The sequence below is a fragment of the Osmerus eperlanus genome, chromosome 5, assembly GCF_963692335.1.
Source record: "Osmerus eperlanus chromosome 5, fOsmEpe2.1, whole genome shotgun sequence".
NCBI lineage: Eukaryota > Metazoa > Chordata > Actinopteri > Osmeriformes > Osmeridae > Osmerus > Osmerus eperlanus.
In genome coordinates this window covers 9,808,523-9,834,560 of record NC_085022.1, presented here as the reverse complement: position 1 = coordinate 9,834,560, position 26,038 = coordinate 9,808,523, and the positions used below count along the sequence as shown (strand labels likewise).

The 26,038-nt window shown below is 38.5% G+C and overlaps 1 protein-coding gene across 1 annotated transcript in view; it reads right to left on the bottom strand.

The window, feature by feature from the left end:
- dnaja (DnaJ heat shock protein family (Hsp40) member A) overlaps nt 1-25,571 on the bottom strand; it is a 106,663-nt gene extending 81,092 nt beyond the window's left edge. The window contains exon 1 of the mRNA XM_062461549.1: nt 25,568-25,571. The gene's annotated coding sequence lies outside the window, so the exon portion shown is untranslated. The remainder of the gene's footprint in view (nt 1-25,567) is intronic.
- Between the last annotated feature and the right edge of the window lie 467 nt (nt 25,572-26,038).

Sequence of the window (26,038 nt, the reverse complement as noted above, 5' to 3'; positions counted from 1 at the left end):
CCAACAGTATTAACTTAAGTAAAAAACAATAACATTACACACATTTAAGTGAACGAACACAACAACTGAAATCCCTTGCACAGCTGTTGTAACCAAACTATTTTCCACAGCTATTTGCGTTTTTGGTGTGCACTGCATGCTGGGTACCCAAGGGCGCTGACGCTACAATATTTATTATCTAGCTGTCTTCCGGCTGTGTAATATGACGAGATGCTAGCGATGAAAACATGAAAGCTTGTCTCGGGGGGTCATGCATGTGATCTCACTACAAGCTTTTGATTACACGTGAGGACTGTTAGCAAAGTATTTCTATTCGTGTTTTGTTAGTGATTGAATGGTAATGTCAGCTAGCTAAAAACAATGTTAGTTAGCTTGGCTAAAATGGTTTTCATAGCAACAGATATCAACAAATCAGATCAATCTAACTTTATTCAGAAGGGGGGGGGGGGTGGGAACATATAAACTAGAGGTGAAATGGTAGGCATTGTTCTGCCTTGAAGCTGCATGCGCATCCTCATTGTTTGTAACCACCAACCCATCTATATGTAAAGATAACATCCAAGCTAGCAATTTCGCCAAATTTGACTGCAGATTTTTTACACCATATGTACTTCGTTATGGTTTTTGAGTCAAACAACTTGCTAAATGATTAAATGTCTGTTAAATGTCAAATCCAACTTTAAATGTATAAAAGAGAGAATTAAACCTAGAGGTTTAAAAGGCTACGTTTGTCTAAACTGACATGCACAAACTCAGAGCACTGAGTTTCAACATCCATGTACACATTTTGTCTCTATTTTTTACTCTACTCTTTAACGCATGACTATGTTTAACTTAATGTCAGCACCTCTCTGTCATCAATTGTCTCTGGAGTGGGGGATGGGGGCTTCTTATCCAACAAATTACATCCCTGAACTTTTAAAACATATCAATGGCCTACTACAATTGTAAACATCCTTTGGCCTTCCCATGCTGGGAAGAAAACTACAGTTTTTCTTTGATTAAACGTTGACCTTGAATAAACGCTGCACCAAAAATGAACATTGTGTAATAAATGGCACCTTCGATTAAACGCCTCCCCACAAAAATCAGAAAACGGTTATTTAATTGGTTAAATTAAAACACAGTATTTATTACACAAGTAATTTACAAGTGTAGCATACTATTATCCCATGAAACACTGGCAGGCACAAGTGTCTTTCTTGCTACAGATTTATTTGAAGCTTTTTCTCCAAATCCACCGTTAAAACTAAACTCACGCTGTAATGAGAAAATAAAGACCACTTTAGCTTAATATGAACATGCAATGACATGCGCAGCATGTAAATAACATTCACCAAAGTCAAATACAGACACAAAACAACATACTTTGTTGGCTGCATGCTGTAGCCTACACAAGGGAATAGAGGTTTCCTTAGATTGCTAACAACCTCTATAACAACCTTAAACTTATCACTTAGAGTGAATGTGCATAAAGCTCCAGGACCTGACAACATCCCTGGCTGTGTTCTCAAGGCCTGTGCTCCTGAACTGGCAGAGGTGTTCACTGACATCTTTAACCTCTCCCTGTCGCAGTCTGTCGTCCCCAATAGGTTCAAGGGAGCCACCATCATCCCAGTCTCTAAGAAACCATCAGTGAGCTGTCTCAATGATTACCGCCCTGTTGCCCTGTTGTGATGAAATGCTTTGAGACGTTAGTCAAAGACCACATTACATTCTGCCTGTCACCTGCATTAGACCCACTCCAGTTTGCATATAGGCCGAACAGGTCTACAGATGATGTTGTAGCTTTGGCCTTGAACACTGCTCTCTTTCACTTGGATCAGAACAACATATACGTGCGGATGCTCTTCATCGACTTCAGCTCCGTTTTCAACACCATAGTACCATCCAGGCTCATCATGAAACTACAGGACCGGAACATCAGTCCTTCCATGTGCAGCTGGATAGGACACAGGCAGTACGGCTAGGTAACATCACCCCACCAGTCTAACACTCAGCACTGGTGCCCCACAGAGTTGTGTGTTAAGCCCACTGTTGTACTCTCTGTTCACCTATGGTTGTGCAGCCACAAACAGCTCCAACACTATCATTATGTTTGCTGATGACACCACCATTATCGGCTGCATCAAGAATGGTGATGAGTCTGCCTACAGAGCAGAGGTGGCAACAATGACATCCTGGTGTCAGCATAACAGCCTGTTGCTTAATGTAGCAAAAACCAAGGAGTTGATAGTGGACTACAGGCGGCTGCAGGGAGAACATGCACCCATTCACATCGAGGGCACAGCTGTGGAGAGTCAAAAGTTTCAGATTTTTTGGTATCAACATCAGTGAGGATCTGAGCTGGACCACCATATTGGTGTGGTTACAAGGACAGCGAAAGAGAGGCTCTTTTTTCAGCGGCGACTGTGGAAATTTGGCATGGACTGCACTATACTGACCAATTTTTACCGGTGCACCATTGTGAGCATACTGACTGGTGGCATTACAACATGGTTTGGCAACAGCACTGCCCAGGACAGGAAGACACTACAAAGAGTGGTCAAATCTGCACAGCGTATTACAAGGACTGCATTACCATCCATTCAGGACCTTTACAGCCAGCGGTGCAGGAGAAAGGCCAAGTGGATCATTTCTGACCCTAGTCATCCCTGCCACAGTCTTTTCTCCCTCCTGCCTTCTGGAAGGCGATACAAGAGTATAAGGTCCTGTACCATCAGATACAGGGATAGTTTTCTCACACATGCCATAAGGATGCTGAACTGTCCTTGAAATATCTTTTTGCACTACAATTTTTCTTATTTTTTCTACCCTTTTTCTCCATCCTTTAGTATTGAATTTTTTTATTCTGCAAGTTGAACGGACATTGAGCACAAAGAATTTCATTACTTATAAATGCTGTTTATGAGTATATGATAATAAACTTGAACTTGAAACTTTTATCAGAGCTTTAAATTGTCTGTGCTTCGCTTGCTGTTAGGTTGTCGACTCTCTCACTCATGAGCGTCCCAAAAGGCCTTCAAAATAAAGTCACGTAATAATTCTGAATACAATTATATAATTCTAAATTAAGACATTGCTTGAAAAAACATTATACATTATTATAATGCAATTGCGACAATTGCATTCAGGCCTATAGATAGTTATACATATTGTATACAATATGGCGAGGTAGCTGACTTAACCATTCCTGAATGTGCTTTTCATCAACACCAAGTTTGCGTGCTATAGATCTGTTGCTGGTGGTGAGTGCTTTCTGCACAGGTTTCTGTTTGAAAGCTAAAGTGTAAGAATGTTACGGCATGCTGCGTCAGATTTGTACACAAAGTAGAGACACGCGCGGCATACATTTTACACTGGGCTTTTGTTTGACTTCCTTGTCTATTCTGTGTTTGTCTATGGCTGCACTGCAGCTACAATTCACTGAATCTCTCTTACCAATTAAACGTTGCCCTTGAATGAACGCCACCCTCGAATAAACGCTGCACCACTAACTGCTCTATTAAAAGGGTTCACTATGAAGCAAACCATTCTAACAAAATAATAACAACATTTACAATGATTTCAACAAGAAGTCTCTCTGACTTGACAACTCTCTAAACAAGCAACTTTCCAAAGCAATCTCTGAAACAGCTGACCAGTGTGGTAATTTTATGTTGACAACTAAACCGCTGATTGGAAGTGCGCGGCTGATTGCCAATCACGAGATAGGGAGACTGATAGCCAACCGCCAACAAACGCTGACTAGACCATACCTGCATGCAGCGAATAGAAAGAAAGAGGGGAGAAAAGAAAAAACACACAACCACAACTATACAGACTGAATTAGGACATTTTAAACATGGGTCCGTAACAAAGACGTTGTTAAAAATGCTCATTCACATTCATTTTTCTCAATTAATCTTATCACTTAAACACACTGGTTTAGCATTTTTTCCCACAAGGAAGTCTAACCTCAACAGTGGATCCTTGGTCCCTGGATCTCTTGCTGGAACATGGCATCTAAAAAACACATAGAAAAACCATCAAAAACTATGAAATGTAACATACCACACTACTGCTTAACAATTTCATAGTCTTACATTATCATAACTTCATACTCAACAGTTCTAGTATACAGACCTTTAAGAAAATATTGAAATGGTTAGGATTCTCAAAACACCAATCTCTGTACTTAAAAAAAATATTTAGACATCCATTATTTACCTTTATTCAATTTACACTGTCTACATTCAAATTTAAGTCTGTAAAATGTAAACATAGAGAAACGGACTCGACTATAAATACAAATTAAGACCAATTGAGAACAATTTATCTTGCAAATGGTTTTTACTTTAAATTCATGTTTCACCAAAAGAATCATCACAGTTTAACACAAATAACCAAACCTTACTGTTAAAATACTGCCAAGCCACTGACTCACATTAGAAAATTAAAACAAATAAACATAGCCTAGAAGATGTACCTGTAGGTCAATTACATAATCAAGAGCATGGAGTAGGAATGGATGGATGACAAAATACCCCGCCGAGCCCAATCCATTAAATATTTCCTACCCATAAGTTAATTTCCTGAAATGCAATAATTCACCAACATTTTGACAATTTCATGCTCCAAACTTTGTGGGAACAGTTTGGAGATGGCCCCTTCCTGTTCTAACATGACTGTGCAACAGTGCACAAAGCAAGGCCCATAAACACATGGATGAGCGAGATTGGTGTGGACGAACTTGAGTGGCCTGCACACAGTCCTGACCTCAACCCAATACAACACCTTTGGGATGAATTAGAGCAGGGACTGCGAGCCAAACCTTCTTGTTCCACATCAATGTTGGACCTCACAAATGCACTTCTAGAAGAATGGTAAAACATTTCCATAAACCTCTTAAACCTTGTGGAAAGCCTTCCTAGACGAGTTGAAACTATTATAGCTACAAAGGGTGGTCCGACATCATATCCTATGGTTTAAGAATGAGATGTCACTCACGTTCATGAGCGTGTAAAGGCAACCGAGCGAATACTTTGGCAGTTTAGTGTATAAAATTGATACAAATATAAAATGTTATCAAGAGATAGGAAATCGTGCAGCATGGTACAAAATGCCGATTACAAACGTATTGTAGGTCTATAGGCTTTCAATGGAACTCCTAAACGATCAAACCATGAACCCAAACAAAGCTAGCAAGCAAAACAACCATGGTACCATTGCTACTTGCTTATGCTAGGTAGCTCTAACTGTGCAGCAAACTAGGCTACCTAGCTACAGTTTCAAAAAGAATAACTTACGATGTGAAGACCGTCAGAAAAACTTGGAACGAACAAACAAAATTACATCAACAATGACATGTAGCTAAAGATAGAATAACCCAACCGTAGGTACGTACAGTACATAAATTTGAAACGCCGTCCACAAAAGCAAAAACTAGCCTTAAGGGTTATAGCTTGCTCGGCATTTGTTTGACCTCCTTGTCTATTTGTTTGTGTATGGCCGCACTGCAACTACAATTCACTGAATCTGTCTTACTAATTAAACGTTGCCTTCGAATAGACGCCGCACCACAAATGATCATTGTGTAATACACGCTGCAGTGTTTAATCGAAAGACACATTTGGAACTCACCGTACTAATTTAAATTACATCAACAATGACATGTAAAAATAGAACAACCCAACCGCATAGTTACGCACAGTATACAAATTTCAAACGCGTCTCACAGAAGCAAGTATAATGTTAAAGATTTTACGACTTGCTAGCCTGTAATACTGTCTGTACAAAGAGATATCCTTAGCTCAGCTAGCCTAGATAGATTAGCTGCTATCCTGTTTACGACAGTATAAAAGTCTTCAAGTTATCATACGAATACAAACGCTAAAATACATGTTTTGTACTGCCATTGTAGGATCTTATTACTCACTGTCAAATGTAACAATGAAAATCTCTGAGGGCTGCAGGAGTTCTCCAACGATAAAATAAAATGGTCGTCTTCTTGTGCGTGTACCAAGCTCGCGCGTGTGTCAAGGGGCTCTGGCCCCTTGTGTGTGAGAATGTGGAGCACGCGCGCACAGGAGCAAAGGGAGAGAGGATTTGGGGAAACAGCCCTAGAAATTAGCCAAGCATGCATGTTTCAAATATTCACTAAAAATCGAGTTTTCATGTTACAGTCAACTTTTTCTCAGATTTGTGTACTCAACATTCTCAAGAGTCTTCATATGAACTAGTGATTGAATCAGAGTATAGTTTTTTGGCCGGCGGATGTGTAAAGCATTATTTTAGCATTAGCAATAAATTCAATTTGCTTTATATCAATCATTTTTAGAGGTATGAAGTTGCCTTTGCACATGGTAACATGTTGTAGTGTCTTCCACGTGACATACCAAGTTTGGTGTTGATATCTCAAAGATTTGCTGAGATTTGACCAAACGTCCTGTTTGGTTGCTTTGTTGCAGATTTTGATTGGCTCTACCGGACAAACGGTTTTGAAAATCAGAAATCCCTACGATAACTTTTGTGAGGCTCAGTCTGGATATCATCTATGGAAATTTTGAAGAAAATTCGACCAAAAATGTAGGAGGAGTAGGGAAAAAACGCGTTTCCTTAATCTTTATTGTACAGAAAAATCCAATATGGCGGCCGTTATAGCTTCTTGAGGCTTTTTTATTCCTCATGAGAAATAAGGCATATGTAATGAATTTCAGAATTTTGGGACTTATGGCCTGCAAATGGCATCAATTTGAAAATTGACATATTGGGGCGTGGCCTGTAGCGCCACCTATTGTCTCACACGGCCCATGTTTGGTATGGTAGTTACTAATGGTCTGCAGTTTCAACATGCCAAATTTCACAACTTTTTACGGTACTGGTCTAGGGGCTGCCATTGACTCCCATGGGTAAAAAATAATAATACCACCAATAACAATAGGGTTCTCCTACCGGAGGAACCCTAATAATACTAACAATAACAATAGGTGCCTCGCAGCTTCGCTGCTTGGCCCCTAATAATAATACTAACAATAACAATAGGTGCATCGCAGCTTCGCTGCTTGGCCCCTAATAAGAAAAGGTAGAAACACTTAAGTGGCTTCGCCGCTTCGCGGCTTGGCCACCAATAATACCACCAATAACAATAGGGTTCTCCTACCGGAGGAACCCTAATAAAACTAACAATAACAATAGGTTTCCTCCTTACGGAGGAATCCTAATAACTAGAGAGGGTACAATGTCTGGGGAAATTGTAGGGTGTGCTTGCTTGCGTCGGTTGCACAGGGGTCCGTTTTTGGATGACATTTTTACAACTGATATTTCTGTATACTTTATATAAAAATGCATACTTATTATTCATAAAGATTACATAGATTTAAAAGATTTTTTTTGCTGCTCATTTACAACTGAAAATACGAGTGAAGTGTAGAATGAAATAGATGTCTTCTCATTTCCCCTGCAAGAGGCAGCCTCATCGTTGAATCAAAACTAATAAATTTGGCAGACCGGTGTAAAAATGTACCTAATCTCTATGACTTAAACGTCCTTTTAAGTTTTTCCCTTCTCGTGATATTTTAAGGCATTTAGCCTACTCATATTGCATTCATTCATGAATAAAGAACCCCCTTTGAAGATTATTCTACGATGTTACCAGCAGTAGAAGATAGAATCGCGATTCAAACAGTACCATCTGCTAACTGAAAATATGCCCCCAAAAACGTAAATAAGCTTGACATTTATTTAGTGGAAAATCGCTTTCATAAAAAGCTCACTGGTAGCGATCATTGTCAGTAACAACGCCAAGTGCGATATAGCCCTGTGTGGAGAAGCTGCCCCGGTAAATTGTACAGTACAGTACACTACTGCTATGTTCGTCTTGGTAGCGATTGCGTTGGTTGAATTTGATTGTACGGTTTAGGCTGAAATTAATTATTTTCATGAACAGATTGACAAAGTTTAGGCTGTGGCAATGAAGTTAAGGTTAGCAGTAAGATAGACTTTTGATTTAAGTAAGGGGAGTGCCGAACATGTTCTGTCGCCGTTTGACTTCCTACAGCTGTGTAGATGTTTTTGTAGTGTCTCGCGTAGGCTACAGCGTTGCAGTGAGCAACACTGGTTTGAAACCACAGGTAATGATAATTTCACCCACAAATTGTTTACTTGTAATGTAATGTCATAATAAATCCTACAACGAAAATGTATTTGTGAGGAATGTTTATTTTAACGATTGAAAACAGATGCATCATAGACCACTGTAGTATGTGTTGCCCGGCCAACAGAGGCTAATGTCATGATGCTAATACTTCAGTGACATAGTAGACTACTGTTTCCGAAAGTAGATGTATTTCCTTAATAAAATCAGCTTATATTGTACATAACACGTCACAATTGTGTGTCATATCACAAAGTAAAATTAGTAAATAGTTATCACCCTGGCCTCTTTGCTTGTGGCGTTTCTGCAGCTCCCTTGCAGTAAAGCAGTTAGCTTAGCTATCTCCCAGAAGTTAACGAGCTGCTAAACTAATGTTCTGCTAGAGGTAGTCACGCGAGTTTTCGTGACGTTAGTGACGTAAGTAGCGTCATTGACTGTGGCTAGCAAGTTAGCCACCGTTAGCTTCACTTTTCGCCACAAAAACGTAATTTCCACTTAAACCATGCAACGGAACGTAAATCCCAATAGAAGCAACTCAATCGCTACCAAGACGAAACTTTTGACACCTAGGTTGTCTATGTAGGCCAAATATTGACTGAGTTTTAGGGGGGCAAAAAGAAATAATAATAATATATATGTGAGAGAACAAAGGTTGTGCTCTCGCCGAAGGCTTGAGCACACCCAACTAGAAAGGCATTTCCTGCTGAAAATGCGTTGGAATGCTGAAAGATGAAATTATTTTTCTTAATTGCAGAAAATACAGAAATGAGAAAATACCCGCAAGCTGAAATGAATGTCAAGAAATGTGTGAGTCACACAAAAGAGGCAGTGTGGAAACTGAACTGCATCATCTAACAACGCTAAGAGCTGAAATACAATGCGGGAGAAGCTGAAAGCTGAACTGTTAAACAGAAGAAGAAGTAGGCCTAGGCTAGCTAGTCATAAAAAGAATATTATTGTCTTATCAGCTGAAATTATAGTTGGGATAGTAATAGCAGTAGCAGATGTGTGCATTGAGTGCGTTTACTCGGCTTCCTTAGTAGGATTCAATGTGTTGATGGAATGAAACATACAGCAGTAGGGCCGATACAGGAAGACACGGCGACACTTTGTTGCAGAAGGATGATGGTGCAAGTTTTGTCCGTGGAGCATACAACGATTAATAAAAAAGAATCATGTAGACGCGTTTATTGAGTAATCGCATAACTAATTACACATGTAAACGGAGTAATCGTATTATTGGCATAAACCGACAATTGCTAATAATCGGGTTTCTCATGGTCAAGTAAACGTACCAATCACCTATTTGAGAGACTGAGTGGTGCGTGTCTGTCGTTACGGTGATGGTGCAGCTATGATTGCTAACGCGCTGAGGGCAGAGAATAAGAGAAATGTAGCTAGAATCCACACCTCAAACATGATAACCTAGACGCAAAACTGTACGTCCAATCCAAAATCTAAGGATATTTTCCGAGACCCAAGACTCTGCCGAAACCAGATATATTCTTTATATGTCTGTGCAGTCAGAAATACGACTCTACCTGCAGTTTCGAAAACGTGTTCCTTTTGCTTTCCTGGTGCGTGTTTGTTTGGGTGCCACAGTGATGGCGCAGCTGTGATGGCTAACGAGCTGGGCAGAGAGAATAACTAATGTAGCTAGAATCCACACCTCAAACAAGTTAACCTAGACGCAAAACTATACGTCCAATCCAAAAAATAAGGATATTTTCCGAGACCCAAGACTCTGCCTAAACCAGAGATATTCTTTATATGTCTGTGCAGTCAGAAATACGACTCTACCTGCAGTTTCGAAAACGTGTCCCTTTTGCTTTCCTGGTGCGTGTTTGTTTGGTTGTCACGGTGATGGCGCAGCTGTGACGGCTAACGAGCTAGGCAGAGAGAAAAACGAACATTTACCTAGCATCCACACCTCAAACAAGTTGACCTAGACGCAAAACTATACGTCCAATCCAAAAAGTAAGTATATTTTCCGAGACCCAAGACTCTGCCGAAACCAGAGATGTCCTTTATATTTCTGTGCGGTCAGAAATACGACTCTACCGGCAGTTTCAAAATCTTGTTCTTTTTGCTTTCTCTGACGATTTTGTCACCAGATTTGCATTGGTCTCTATGGGGCGAGAGTTGGACTTTGTCTCGCTTTCGTGGGGCTCTGAACAAATGTGTACGTCTGTTGGATTCAACAGACAACTGTCTACGACCAGCACAAAATTAGCTATCTATTGATCCAAAAACGAAGCATGAAGAGCGAAAATTGTGGCAATGCTGGCAAACTAGAAATATTTTTTCAACGACATCCGAAGCTGCCCTCCACTCTAAGCGTTTCAGTCTGCAGTCTAGGGTTTCACGTACACACCCATGTAAATCTCAGAAATGGCTTGAAAAAGTCATGAAACATAATCAGTGATATTGAAAAAAGTTGAATAGATATCAAAAAGCTGAATTATTAAAAAATAGTTTAGGGTTTTGTCAACATTTTAAAGTTTAAATGGTGGCTCTAGCTGAAAGATTGAGGAAGAAGAAGGATTTGTAAGTTGAAGAAGTTTAAAGAAGTTTGAGAGGATTTGAAAGAAAACTCCATTGGAAACCCATGGAATGCTGAAGCAGCATTCCAACAATAAGTTGAATAAAGATTCAAAGAACAATACTTGGAATGCTGAAGCAGCATTCCAACAATAAAGATTCAAAGAACAATACTTGGAATGCTGAAGCAGCATTCCAACAATAATAAAACTAACAATAACAATAGGTTTCCTCCTTACGGAGGAATCCTAATAATAATAATAAAACTAACAATAACAATAGGTTTCCTCCTTACGGAGGAATCCTAATAAAACTAACAATAACAATAGGTTTCCTCCTTACGGAGGAATCCTAATAATAATAATAATAATACTACCAATTACAATAGGTGCCTCGCAGCTTCGCTGCTTGGCCCCTAATAATAATAATAATAATAATAATACTACCAATTACAATAGGTGCCTCGCAGCTTCGCTGCTTGGCCCCTAATAATAATAATAATAATACTACCAATTACAATAGGTGCCTCGCAGCTTCGCTGCTTGGCCCCTAATAATACCACCAATAACAATAGGGTTCTCCTACCGGAGGAACCCTAATAATACCATCAATAACAATAGGGTTCTCCTACCGGAGGAACCCTAATAATAATACCACCAATAACAATAGTTTTCCTCCTACCGGAGGAACCCTAATAATAATAATACCACCAATAACAATAGGTTTCCTCCTACCGGAGGAACCCTAACTAGAAAGTGCATTTCCTGCAGAAAATGCGTTGGAATGCTGAAAGATGAATTTATTTATTTTTAATTGCTGAAAATACAGAAATTAGAAAATACCCGCAAGCTGAAAGCTGAAATGAATTTCAAAAATGTGTGAGTCACACAAAAGAGGCAGTGTGGAAGCTGAACTGCATCATCTAAGAAAGTGCTTAAATACAATGCAGGAGAATACTTTTAAACGTTGTGAAGCAATCAAAGAAATAGTTGAATTTCAAGAGGCAGTGTGGAAGCTGAACTGCATCATCTAACAAAGCTAAGAGCTTAAATAGCCTTCAATGCTGGAGAAGCTGAAAGCTGAACTGTTAAACAGAAGAAGAAGTAGGCTAGCTAGTCGTAACAAGAATATTATAGTTTTAACAGCTGAAATTATAGTTGGGATCGTAATAGCAGTAGCAGATCATGTAGCCTATCATTGAGTGTGTTTACTCGGCTTTCTCAGTAGGATTAAATGTGTTGATTGAATGAAACATACAGCAGTAGGGCCGATACATATGGCAGGCCGTTTTAACATTTATTTCTACAAACGTACTAGTCACTATTTTAAAGTTACTAGTACTTATTCCTATTCCAGTTTTACTAGTAACTTTTCATTAGATACTAGTAACTATTCTTTAGTTACTAGTAACTAATCCAATAGTTACTAGTTTCTATTCCCGTTTTACTAGTAACTTTTCATTAGATACTATTACCTATTCTTTAGTTACTAGTAACTAATCCAATAGTTACTAGTATCTATTCCCGTTTTACTAGTAACAAATTGCACAATTTTACAATTGTATTCTATGGGGCTCTGCTTTACAGATATCTACTATTTGTGTCCAACTAGTATCTAATCCAATAGTTACTAGTATCTATTCCCGTTTTACTAGTAACATTTAAAATTTTACTATCAAGTAGTCATTTTTACTCGTCGTAAGCAATGACGAGTAAAAATTTGCTACTAGTAAGAATAATAATGTTACTAGTAACAATTGTAATAGTTACTAGTAACTAAAGAATAGTTACTAGTATCTAATGAAAGTTACTAGTAAAACGGGAATATATACTAGTAACTATTGGATTAGTTACTAGTAACTAAAGAATAGGTACTAATATCTAATGAAAGTTACTAGTAAAACAGGAATAGTTACTAGTAACTAAAGAATAGTTACTAGAATCTAATGAATAGTTACTAGTAAAACTGGAATAGATACTAGTAACTAATCCAATAGTTACTAGTAAGAATCTGTTTGGAGATATCCTAAATTTTGAGATATCTTCATTCAAATGTTCTAATGAATAAACATGAGGCAGACAACCACATGCTTTCCTTGTCCGGCCCACTCGCAATGGAAGCTGTTTTTTTCTCATCGCGGTCAGAATTATATAGCCTGCAGGCGACAAGCCTCAAAATTAAACAATGTTCGCGGGATGCTGAACGCGTTCTTCACACGCTGCGTGCTATATTCTTTTTACGTTTTTGATAAATGAAAAATGCCAGAGCTCGAGTTAGCTTCGACATGATAATGCCTTGTATTAAGCGTTGATGGCTTAAGGGCTGTACAGTAGTTCATCCACTCTTACATTGGGGGGAACACTATCGATACCCTTTGTTCACCAGTTACTATAGTTCATGACATATCTGACGATCATTTGTTAGATGCCTTCTGTATTTTACACTAAGACATTAAATTATCTCATAAACGAGCTGCATGTCTGACGCGTGATCTGTCGGTGCGGAGGAGACACCAGAGAAAGAAGACAATATATCTTAATTGGGTGTGCTTTGCCTTCGGCAAGGGCACAACCTTTGTTCTCTCACATATATATTATTATTATATATATTTTTTTTTTTTTTCCCCTAAAACTCAGTCAATATTTGGCCTACATACACAACCTAGGTGTCAAAAGTTTCGTCTTGATAGCCATTGAGTTGCTTCTATTGGGATTTACGTTCCGTTGCATGGTTTAGGCTCAAGTTACGTTTTTGTGGCGAAAAGTGAAGCTAACGGTGGCTAATTTGCTAGCCACAGTCACTGACGTTACTAACGTCACTACGTAACTAACGTCACGAAAACACGCGTGACTACCTTTGGCAGAACATTCGTTTAGCATCTGTTAACTTGGGGGATAGCTAGGCTAACTATAGCTTTACTGCAAGGTAGCTAATTTGCTAGCCACAGTCACTGACGTTACTAACGTCACTACGTCACTAACGTCACGAAAACACGCGTGACTATCTTTGGCAGAACATTCGTTTCGCATCTGTTAAGGGATAGCTAGGCTAACTATAGCTTTACTGCAAGGCAGCTGCAGAAACGCCACAAGCAAAGAGGCCAGGGTGATAACTATTTACTCATTTTACTTTGTGATATGTGATATGGAAAAATTCTAGTGGCACTGTGTAGATTTGAATAGTCAAGAGATGGCGGTTACAATAAATTTATTTTGCTTGTACAAATCAAGATTGAACAAAGTACTTTGTGATCAGTCTAACGAAGGAGGTGCTAGCCACAGGTCGTTCGCCAGAGTGATACAGAACAACCCCAAAACCCTGCCTTATATAAACTTTAGATCAAATGGTTTTTCTGAACTCTGTGATTGGTCAGCACTGCTCAGTGACAGTTAAGACAATATAACCCCCCAGGTCAAGTGACCAAAGTCTTTTGATGTCACGGCTCTTTCTCTAAATGAGGACAGTAAAGATACCCTTAATGAAACACAAACAGGACACAGGACACAATCTCCTTGGCCAAAAGGTCAGGGCTGCTAGATCAACTGAATCCATCTATCCATCTCCCTTTAGGCCACAGAACTCAAACATCCCCCAACCTCTGTGCCCCTAGCTTCTCAATCAGGCATCATAAACCAATACCATAAATACCTTAAGACCAACTGCAACATCCATTTGTTTAAACACAACCTCAGTCTATTAAAAATACATTCTTAGTAACTATATCAAAAAATGCCATTACATTCCTTACTTTTTTTTTTTTAAACAACAAAGGCATACAAAAGCATAAGCATACAAAAATATAAAACATCCATACAGATATGGATGCAAGAAAATAAAGTAACCCCCTTTAATCAAAACATAACCCCCAAAATAACAAGAGAATTACATATCACTCACAGTAGCCTCTTCATCCTTAACCCTTGTGTTATCTTCGGGTCATTCTGACCCATCAGTCATTGTGACCCACCGTCGTATTGCGACAAATTTACCTCATACAAAAACAAAGTGAAGCATTTTCTTTTAACTGTCGGGCTGTCTCAGACCCCCCACATTGGAATGGTTAAAAGAAAATTATTTTTATTTGTTTTTGTATTGGGTAAAATTGGGTAAACACAACAATGGTTCGTTATGAACCTTTGGGTCATGTGACCCGAAGGCAGCACGAGGGTTAAATGGTGGAACCCAGTCAGAATCCTCTAAGGGACTATAGTTCATCATTTGAACAGCAAATGATTTAGCCATTGTCTTTTCCACAATCTTCCTTACACAGGGAAACAGACAACAAGCCAAAAAACAATAGTATCAACAAAATGACACCTATTCCACACAAAACAGACAGAAGAACTGCCTTCCATTTACCAAACATTTCCCAAGAACCGTCAATCCATGACCAAACTCCTTTTGAATCATCAAATCCAGAATGTTCAGACAATTCTAATCTCAAAGTACGCATGCTTGATAATGCTTTAGTGACTGACCCATCACTCGCTGTATTATTGGGAATGTACGTACAACATGTATTATTGAAAAGTACACAAACACCCCCTTTTTCAGCCAACAACATGTCTAGAGCAATCCTGTTTTGCCATGCCATCTCTGAAGTCTTAGCCAATTGTTCTGATAATCCAGAAATCGCATCAACAGTGTAATTAATAAAACTTTGCTGATTATAATATATATAATTAATCCAATCCACATTTTTGTTAACCGTACAATGTACGCAAAAGAATGATTCTAGTCCTGCAGCTACCTGATTTCTAGCTTTAAACTCAGTAGGCACCCCTCTTGGTACTCCAATATCATCTATGTAAATTCCACTATCAAAAGAACCAACAGGAGCAGCTCGTCTCTGTCTGCCTGAATCAACCGTCACATTTCCTAAAGGCTTAATCAACGTCTTACTAACTAACATCACCTTAGCACACACTCCCACCCATCCTTTTGGTAAACGTGATCTAATTCTATCCCCACAATACCAAAATATATCAGTTATATCGCGTCCTGGATATACCAATGGGCCAGAAGGTGGTGGAGTATGATGTTTTCCCTCACTATCCACACGAACAGAGCTTCTATACTTGTAACAAGGGTGTAAAGTCCCATTAACATCTCTAAGCTGCATCGCCTCACAGTATGGATTTACCACCCAAGTATGTCCACAAGTTCCAATCTTTACTTTCCCTTCACTAAAGTTCCCCACGAATACTGTTTTAACAATATCGGAACTTTTCTCAAAACACTCAAACTTTTGCCCTGGAACTATAACAAAATCAATCAGAACATCTTCCGTTCCCTCGTTCTCAATTGGTCCAGTAAGCATAGGACGTACTGCTGCACATCCTAGATTGGAATTTAAATACCAAGCACTAGAACTCTGGTAATGATAGCAGTTAGTGGGACAGACTGGACAATTCCTGAACCAAAACCAGATGACTACTGTCCACACATCTCGTTTTATCAATGTCACCTGAAATAATTCGATGGTAATTAAAATCATAACAACTAGTTGAATTAAATGGTGCTGGCATAATCAGTGAAACATCCTTAAGTGGCTGGCAATACACACATGGTGGGTGTTCTTTGCCTAAAGCTTGTTTTACTGAATATGTTGCTAACTTATACCAAGAATTAAACTCCATCTCCGATTCCATTTCATCTACAACCTCTCTCTCATCACTTTTCAACATCTGGAACGTTGCAGGTGAAACAGTTGAAGTCATTGGATCTATTGTCATAGTATCATCAGAATTATGCATACTTTTATTAAAATACAAAAGCGAAAATACAATAAGAGCAATAAGTAATGCCATTCCCAAGACAAAACCCACTGCACCCCGTATACCACAAAGTCCAGTTTGTCGGAACTGATGCCATGGTCGTGCATCCGTAGTGGCCATCTTCAGTTGAATGTAGGCAAACTTCTGTCAGGCGGTGTAGTCTAGTCGAATCGATTGCAAACGACGATCAAATTGCTCAGGGCAACTTTCAACGACACTGCACTTCACGTACAGCTCGGAAATTTCCTTGGTACTACGCAGAACGCGTATCCTCTGCTTCCGTCTCCAGACAAGGTGCACGCTTGCAATGGTTAGCGTGTATCCACGTTGCTCTCCCCTCGATCTTAACCGCCGGATTAGTCGTCAGGAGAATCTGGTATGGCCCCGTCCACCTTGGGTTTTACCAGGCGTTTCAGGTCCTTCACCACGATCCAGTCATCTGGTATCAAATCATGCAGCGGTCCAGTCATAGGAATAGCCTCCTTCACCTGCCTGTGAATCTCACACAAAATAGACTCCAAAAAGGTTGCACAGTGATAAACAAGCACATTCTCACAGAGGTCAGTTAAAGGTAACTGACTTCTTGTATCACTTCTCCAAAAATTGAACTCTACAAAATCCATCTATCAATACCCAAATGGTTTCCCTAACCTTAACTGTGAAGCTTATCGTGTTTAAATTCCTTTTCTCATAATACTTGTCCCACATATGAAGTATTAACAAAATGACTATGCATCCATTACAAATCCTCTTGTATGCTAAAATAATGCATTCTTCTTGATATCACACAAACTGTAGAGGCATGATCTTTCCATGTGTTAACTTAGCAAAATCTCAAGATAAATGTTTTATGCAGACCATACAACCTCCATTTTTTATTCTCATATCCTTCCTTTTTCCAAAACGCATTTTCTTGTGGATTAGTCCAAGTTCGAATCTCCATTCCACCATTCCTTTCTCCATCTGTCCGCTGTATTCTGTAATTCTTATCAAATATACTCAAACAAAACAAAATTCTCACTCTGGGTTAAATACAGTCCAATATTTTCAACTCAGCAATATCGTATCAAACCCTCACAATCCTATCACAAATCCAAACTACTGAAGCTAAATTCATAAAACCATAAAACCCCCATAGTCACTCTCTGTTTAGATCAGTCAGTCATCAGTCAGTCATAAATTCCTAAACGTCATCTCTTCCTCTCTAAGAAGCCTGCGCTTCCCTTAAAGAATCCATAACAAATGTTGTATCAAGGTCACACAACAATTTTCCTCAAAAGAGTCCTGTAAGCCCAAATTTGTCAAGTTAGGCTCATCCGGACATAGCAACATCATCTCATCATTTCCTGTAAACATATCAACATCAAAAACATATTCTAGTTAGTTCATCAATGCATTCAGGCAATCTAGAAACTGCTCCAGCTAGTATCAGCACTAGCATTTTCCCTGTGGAATAATCATAATTGTTAGAGTGAATTCCACATTTGCATACAGCAAGTTGTGTCCCAGATCAAACTAAGAAACTTCCTGTTTCCATACCTTTCCCAAAATCATATGTAACACCAATGATGTATTTAACTATCAGTACATATTTTAACTCTTTTCCCTTTTATGAATTAACAAGCTTACACTGAAGCAAACTACTTTTGAACCAATTTGTATAAAATAAAACTATTTTAGAAAACAGCCAAATTACGAATAACCTCAACTTTTAGTCTCTTATTATCTTTTCTTCAAAAAAAACCTTTAGGAACAGTTCAAATGAATACCTTTAAATTTCAGATTCCCTTTTAATTTTTCCCTGTATTTAAATTCACCAAATAAACTCTCTCTTTTACCAAGACATGTAGAAAACTAGCATCACTACCCTAAACCAGAATTTAATCTGTATGATTCCAAAATAAAACATAGACCATAAAATGTTCTTAATGTAACCATTAACCAAACTTATACCCCATCTATATTACTATATAGGTTAGATAGGTAGAACTTCATAACTTGCTTTGGCTGCAGTCCAGAACAAGCTACTTAGCACAACCATCACACCACAATTTATCAGACTTAATGAGTCTTCCCAAATTATTTCAAAACCAAATTATCATAACCCTCTTTATGAACCAATACCATAATGATACAACCTCATCACAGCCTAACTGTTTATCCCAAAACATTGTACCATGCCCTTAAGACAAAAGAAAATATAAACTCTCCCTTTTTCTTTTAAACCTTTAAATTCACAATTTAACATAAACCCGTAAAACAAAACCTTATTCTTTAACACCTCAAAAGTTTTATCAAAGCATGTAATGTATACACCTTTGAATATTCCTATATTTACCAGCTATCTCAATTACTCGTTGTTAGTGTATCAACTCAAATAAACCATCGCGCATTTCAAAACTCGCATCAAACAGCGCGCTCTGGAACAAAGCAAAAACTCTCAACCTTTTTTCATTTCTTTTAAACAACACAGATGGTTGGCGTTTACCATCTATTCACTTAATTTTGCTAAAGTATAACTTTTCCAATCCAATTAGAACTAATTTATGAACCAGGGTCTAATTTCTGCATTTTTATGGATACCATCACACACCACAGATTTTCCGCTCGTAAATACAAGTTCTGGTCTGAAAGGCTCCTACCTCCCTGTTTGGCTAGGATTTAGAACAAATGTTAAATCATACATTTGTAAACCACCAAACTTTGAATTCATCTAAACGGACACATCTTTCACCATTAATACTCACATAAGTATGCAGAATTACACCCTCTGGGATCACCTTTGTAAAACTCATCGTAACGGGACTTTTTTTTTTGTAGCCCCCACCTTTCCTCGGAATTTCTGAAACTCATTTAAAATGTCCTCAAACAAACAAAAACCTTGTTAGCAAATGTCTCAAAATACTCATCACGTAACATATTTCAAAAGTAACCAAATTAATATGTAAAATTCGCTCCAAATGTATCTATTTCTCTAAATTTGCGTCTTTGTAAATTTCTCAACTTCCATCTGCGCATGCGTCATGCGGTTACTCATCCTGGATCTCAAATATCAAGCTGCAATTCCTTTACTAGCCTGTACCCGCCTGTCGGTCTGTTAGTTTGTTAGCCAATGTCGTTGCCATAGTTGCAAATTCAACTTCCTGGACTCTCCTTTGTCTCAGGACAGAGCAAAATGCACTTCCTCCACGTTTTCACCATTAGCCATTAACCAACAAAGTCACAGCCTGGATTATCTTTTCAAGTCTATCAACCATTTAATTTCAACATAAAAATTAGGCTCCGAAATCTACATATGCACCTAATATCACTCGTCAGAGAATGACAGTTTACCCATGTATTAGCATTCTGGTTGGACAAAGCTTCAACTTCAAGTCCATTTAAATAGGTAAATATGAATACCACCAAACCCAACACATTTCAACAAATCATCTCAGCAGCAATAAACACACATATGTAGTACCTTTGCCCTTGACAACAATCGCAATTCAGTCTCTCTAACTAGTTCCCCCTGTATACACTTAAGTCCCTCGGACTGGCTCAATCTTTCTAATCACTTCTTCATAACCCTTTACATATTTCTTTAAACAACAGTAACATCTGTGAACTTCCACAAAATTAAAAATAAAACCATCGAACATTTCCAGACATAAACAAAAATATTCCTTAAACAACATAACATTTCCGTTTGAACACACAACTTTCTATAAAAGTTTCAATAACCCCGGGATTGTAATTCTTCAAATGAATACCGCTTTTATTGCCAAAACTGGCCTTTTACCAATTATCCTACCCAAACACTAAATTTCCAGCGCGTTATTCAATAACGAATCAAGCTCATAATATAGAAAATCGGTCTGTACATAATTTCCAAATCAAGAGTATGGCAACTCACAATATTTTCTTAAGTTCGACAAAGAAACAGAAACACACATCTGTTTTCCCAACCAATATACTTCACAATTCAACGTCAAATTCTCAATAAAATGAGTGATATTTTTTTATTTTTTTTTGCACTCACGTGTGGGCACTGCACGCAGAATGAGCTTCACTGAAAGAATCAACTTCCGCTAGGCTCAAGCGCATGCGCCTCTTTTCAAGTGGAGAATTCAGTCAAAGAATTAACATTAGCATTTTCAAAACAGAATGTCTCCGTCTTCAAAAACAAATGCCTTCTGGCGGTAATCAGACCGATGTAAAGTCTAACATCAAACATATAACGGTTAACACAGAGTTGTAAAACAATCGTCTCTCCTCTACCAACAGTGTCAACCGATAAACATTGTACGCCACCATTTCGAAACTCAACTTCCGGTCACGAACCCCTCTGATTTTGCGAGAGTTCGCTCACAATTTCCAGAAAACTTTCAACAAAGATGACACATCTCCGGACATTCACGTACATTTTAATCAAATTCCCACAATTAAAGCACGCATTTTGGATTGACCTTACCTAGCAATTCGTGTTGGCCTACATGTTTTTTCAACAGCATGTCAACACGCTCTGCATCAGCTTTGACCATAGCCCACAACACGCTTATTCCAAACACAACAGGGACTCAAACCCTTTGTTCCGGAGAGGACTTTAACCTTTCCTTCTTGGAAACACAATGGCAATTGCAAGTCAAGGCACAAGCTTCAATCTTTGCGGGAATCCAAAGCAAATCTATAAAAAACATTCCAGGATCCTACTTTCTTGACTTTTCCTAGATATAACCGGCTGTCAGAAGAAATGGCAAATGTCTGACCTCTTCGTATTCTGTTCTCGCATTCCCGCAAACCCTCATGCGCCCGCGCATCCTGCCGCAACACCCCTGGCTGCGGATGAGGCGAAATTTGTTTGCGGAACAGCCAGAAAATCTCAATCGTGAATCTGTGGGGAAATAGATGAAAAATTCCCCACACTATTCTGTCCTAATATTTCTTTATCCCTCTACCTATCTCCATCCAATCAGAAAAAAAAGCTCTCCAATCAGGCTAAAATCTATTCTTTTCTCCACTTCAAAAAAAATCGTGTATCTATTTCTCTCCACGAACCCATTTCGCAATACAATAAGGTCCTTAAAACAAAACGACTCCACACTCGAAAATCCACATTTATCAATCCGCATTTGCAATAAACTATCGTTACCATACTTTTGCTTCATGTAATCGATGTTTGGACAGGTCAATTCTGTCTCCAGACCATTCATTTTCAGAATTACAATCCATAAACGATAACCAACAACGGAAAATAAAGACACAATTACCCCTTTTCTTTTCTAAAAACAATTAAATTCCGACTTCCCAACTTTCAATGAAAATAACTGCACAATCTTAAATTACAAATATTCAAACCGAAAAATAATTAACATTTTGAAAAGTAATTAAAATTTTGATTTTTGTAATTTGTATATAGCTTGAATAATAGACACCATTAGTTACTCATACTTCTTTTAACCTCAAAAAACATAAAACAAAAATGAACACGCGTGTTGCAAACTTAAAACCTTTACTTTGAAATTTCACAGGCCTATACTTCCTAAACTTTTTCTTTTCTTTGTTCTCCACCTTCAGGGACTCAAACCCTTTGTAAACACTCACTCACACAGCTGATTTCCTCACAAGTATACTTTTCTCTCGGGACTTAGAATCACGTTTAGGCCGTTAATAAATAAGAACTGCACCAATGCCAATACAATTTCTCAAACTATCACTAACCCAACATATTCTAATCCTTAGGGTCTCAAAAAGACACATAACACGATATAACATGTGAATTTATCTCCCTCTATGTGTTTGTTCGTCAACAACACTACCTCTATGTGTGTCCGTCGACACACTTCTGCAGACATTTTTTTTACGACTTTCATGTAAAAGATAGGTTCAACAACCTTACCTTATTAATTCGTACGACTTTACACGTACAGGACAGTTTTACCTCTGCCCAATTACTTACTTAACCGAATTATTGACAATAGCCTAAAAAACACACATTTAGACAACTCAATATCACACAGTATCCAAAAGAATATCTCACCGGTTCTTTTGAAGACCCCGCGTCAGCCACAAAACGTCCAACGGGCGCCCCCCCCTGGCCCTGCTGTCTCACGCATGGCGGAAGGAAAGGCGTTTTTTTTTTTTTTCGGAAGATCAATTCGCCGAGGGGAGCCGCCTGCTGAACGCCGTAGACCAACGAGGATCCCCCTACTGGCCACCAAGTGTAATGGTGGAAATTCTAGCGGCACTGTGTAGATTTGAATAGTCAAGAGATGGCGGTTACAATAAATTTATTTTGCTTATACAGATCATGATTTAACAAAGTACTTTGTGATCAGTCATAACGAAGGAGGTGCTAGCCACAGGTCGTTCGCCAGAGTGATACAGAACAACCCCAAAACCCTGCCTTATATAAACTTTAGATCAAATGGTTTTTCTGAACTCTGATTGGTCAGCACTGCTCAGTGACAGTTAAGACAATATAACCCCCCAGGTCAAGTGACCAAAGTCTTTTGATGTCACGGCTCTTTCTCTAAATGAGGACAGTAAAGATACCCTTAATGAAACACAAACAGGACACAGGACACAATCTCCTCGGCCAAAAGGTCAGGGCTGCTAGATCAACTGAATCCATCTATCCATCTCCCTTTAGGCCACAGAACTCAAACATCCCCCAACCTCTGTGCCCCTAGCTTCTCAATCAGGCATCATAAACCAATACCATAAATACCTTAAGACCAACTGCAACATCCATTTGTTTAAACACAACCTCAGTCTATTAAAAATACATTCTTAGTAACTATATCAAAAAATGCCATTACACTATATAGGTTAGATAGGTAGAACTTCATAACTTGCTTTGGCTGCAGTCCAGAACAAGCTACTTAGCACAACCATCACACCACAATTTATCAGACTTAATGAGTCTTCCCAAATTATTTCAAAACCAAATTATCATAACCCTCTTTATGAACCAATACCATAATGATACAACCTCATCACAGCCTAACTGTTTATCCCAAAACATTGTACCATGCCCTTAAGACAAAAGAAAATATAAACTCTCCCTTTTTCTTTTAAACCTTTAAATTCACAATTTAACATAAACCCGTAAAACAAAACCTTATTCTTTAACTCCTCAAAAGTTTTATCAAAGCATGTAATGTATACACCTTTGAATATTCCTATATTTACCAGCTATCTCAATTACTCTTTGTTAGTGAATCAACTCAAATAAACAATCGCGCATTTCAAACTCACATCAAACAGCGCGCTCTGGAACAAAGCAAAAACTCTCAACCTTTTTTCATTTCTTTTAAACAACACAGATGGTTGGCGTTTACCAGCTATTCACTTAATTTTGCTAAAGTATAACTTTTCCAATCCAATTAGAACTAATTTATGAACCAGGGTCTAATTTCTGCATTTTTATGGATACCATCACACACCACAGATGTTCCGCTCGTAAATACAAGTCCTGGTCTGAAAGGCTTCTACCTCCCTGTTTGGCTAGGATTTAGAACGAATGTTAAATCATACATTCGTAAACCACCAAACTTCGAATTCATCTAAACGGACACATCTTTCACCATTAATACTCACATAATTATGCAGAATTACACCCTCTGGGATCACCTTTGTAAGACTCAACGTAACGGGACTCTTTTAGCCCCCACCTTTCCTCGGAATTTCTGAAACTCATTTAAAATGTCCTCAAACAAACAAAACCTTGTTAGCAAATGTCTCAAAATGCTCATCACGTAACATATTTCAAAAGTAACCAAATTAATAAGTAAAATTCGCTCCAAATGTATCTATTTCTCTAAATTTGCGTCTTTGTAAATTTCTCAACCTCCATCTGCGCATGCGTCATGCGGTTACTCATCCTGGATCTCAAATATCAAGCTGCAATTCCTTTACTAGCCTGTACCCGCCTGTCGGTCTGTTAGTTTGTTAGCCAATGTCGTTGTCATAGTTGCAAATTCAACTTCCTGGACTCTCCTTTGTCTCAGGACAGAACAAAATGCACTTCCTCCACGTTTTCACCATTAGCCATTAACCAACAGTCACAGCCTGGATTATCTTTTCAAGTCTATCAACCATTAGTACCATTTTAATTTCAACATAAAAATTAGGCTCCGAAATCTACATATGCACCTAATATCACTCGTCAGAGGACGACAGTTTACCCATGTATTAGCATTCTGGTTGGACAAAGCTTCAACTTCAAGTCCATTTAAATAGGTAAATATGAATACCACCAAACCCAACACATTTCAACAAATCATCTCAGCAGCAATAAACACACATATGTAGCACCTTTGCCCTTAACAACAAACGCAATTCGGTCTCAACTGGCTCAATCTTTCTAATCACTTCTTCATAACCCTTTACATATTTCTTTAAACAACAGTAACATCTGTGAACTCCCACAAAATTAAAAATAAAACCATCGAACATTTCCAGACATAAACAAAAATATTCCTTAACCTGTTTACGCTCCTGTTTCGCCCGCGAGACAAAAATGCTGCCTCCCCCTTCCTCAGTTACGACGCACTAAATTCTAAAAAATATATTTTTTAGACGCTACACATGTTATACATCGTTGGAAAGCTACGATTCTTGTGCTTCCATTGAAATAAACCAATTCAAGATCAAGTCGCAATAGCAAGCAAAGTCAACGTCTTTTTCCGGTGAACATTCCTTCAACAATGCCAAAGAAAAAAGTTGTACTCACCCTAAGTTGTTCAAATAGGTCCAGGTGTGCAAATCATGCCATCAAAACTTGATCTGCGTAAGTCCCAAGGGTTCAAAGTATCTAACCATGTAAAGTAATTCGTCCAAATACAATGTTTTACGTTCATGAATAGCCATTATCCTTTGTTTCATTATGCAAGTTAGCCGACGGAAGAAACAACTTGTTCACATAAAAGTGTTATTTTCTCCGATTTATCAACGGAGTATTTACAAAATGAAGGTCTCAAAATGTCCGTTGAACCCTCCCCTTTTGATTGACACCTTGTTCGACCCAATAGGAGCTTCCATGCCCCGTTGACAGCCCTCTAAAGCCAACTAGGTCTGTGCGTCCTGCCCCCCCCCGCCCCCCCCCCCCACACTCGTTCTAAACAAATTTCTCGAACTGGCTTCGACTGGCTCTGAAATTAGCTCGTTAGCCTTGTAGCTGACAGCTAGCTGAAAATGCCAATACCTCATTTGTATGCGTCTGTGGAGCCTTCAAAATAACAGTCGATTGCGCAATATGGTTGACAGAATCAGTGTTCTTTGTGCGCCAATCCTTGGAATCAGATAAAGCACTCCAATGTGTTCATGCTTCAGTTTTTGTGTTTCAGTATTACTAATTAGGGATTTAGCTATTATATATGATATTTCTAAGTACCAGAGATGGGCCAGAGATAACAATTATGAAAAATAATACCTTTTTATTTGACCTTGACCTTGGTTACAAAGGGTCATTTTGGAGTCTCCAAAAGACCCTTTTAGAAAATTCCTGGATGTACTCTTATAAAAACATGTGTCAAATATGAATATATTGTGGTATTATGTTTGACTTTTGATTTGAATTGGGTAAGGCTTCAACCTGTGGTCC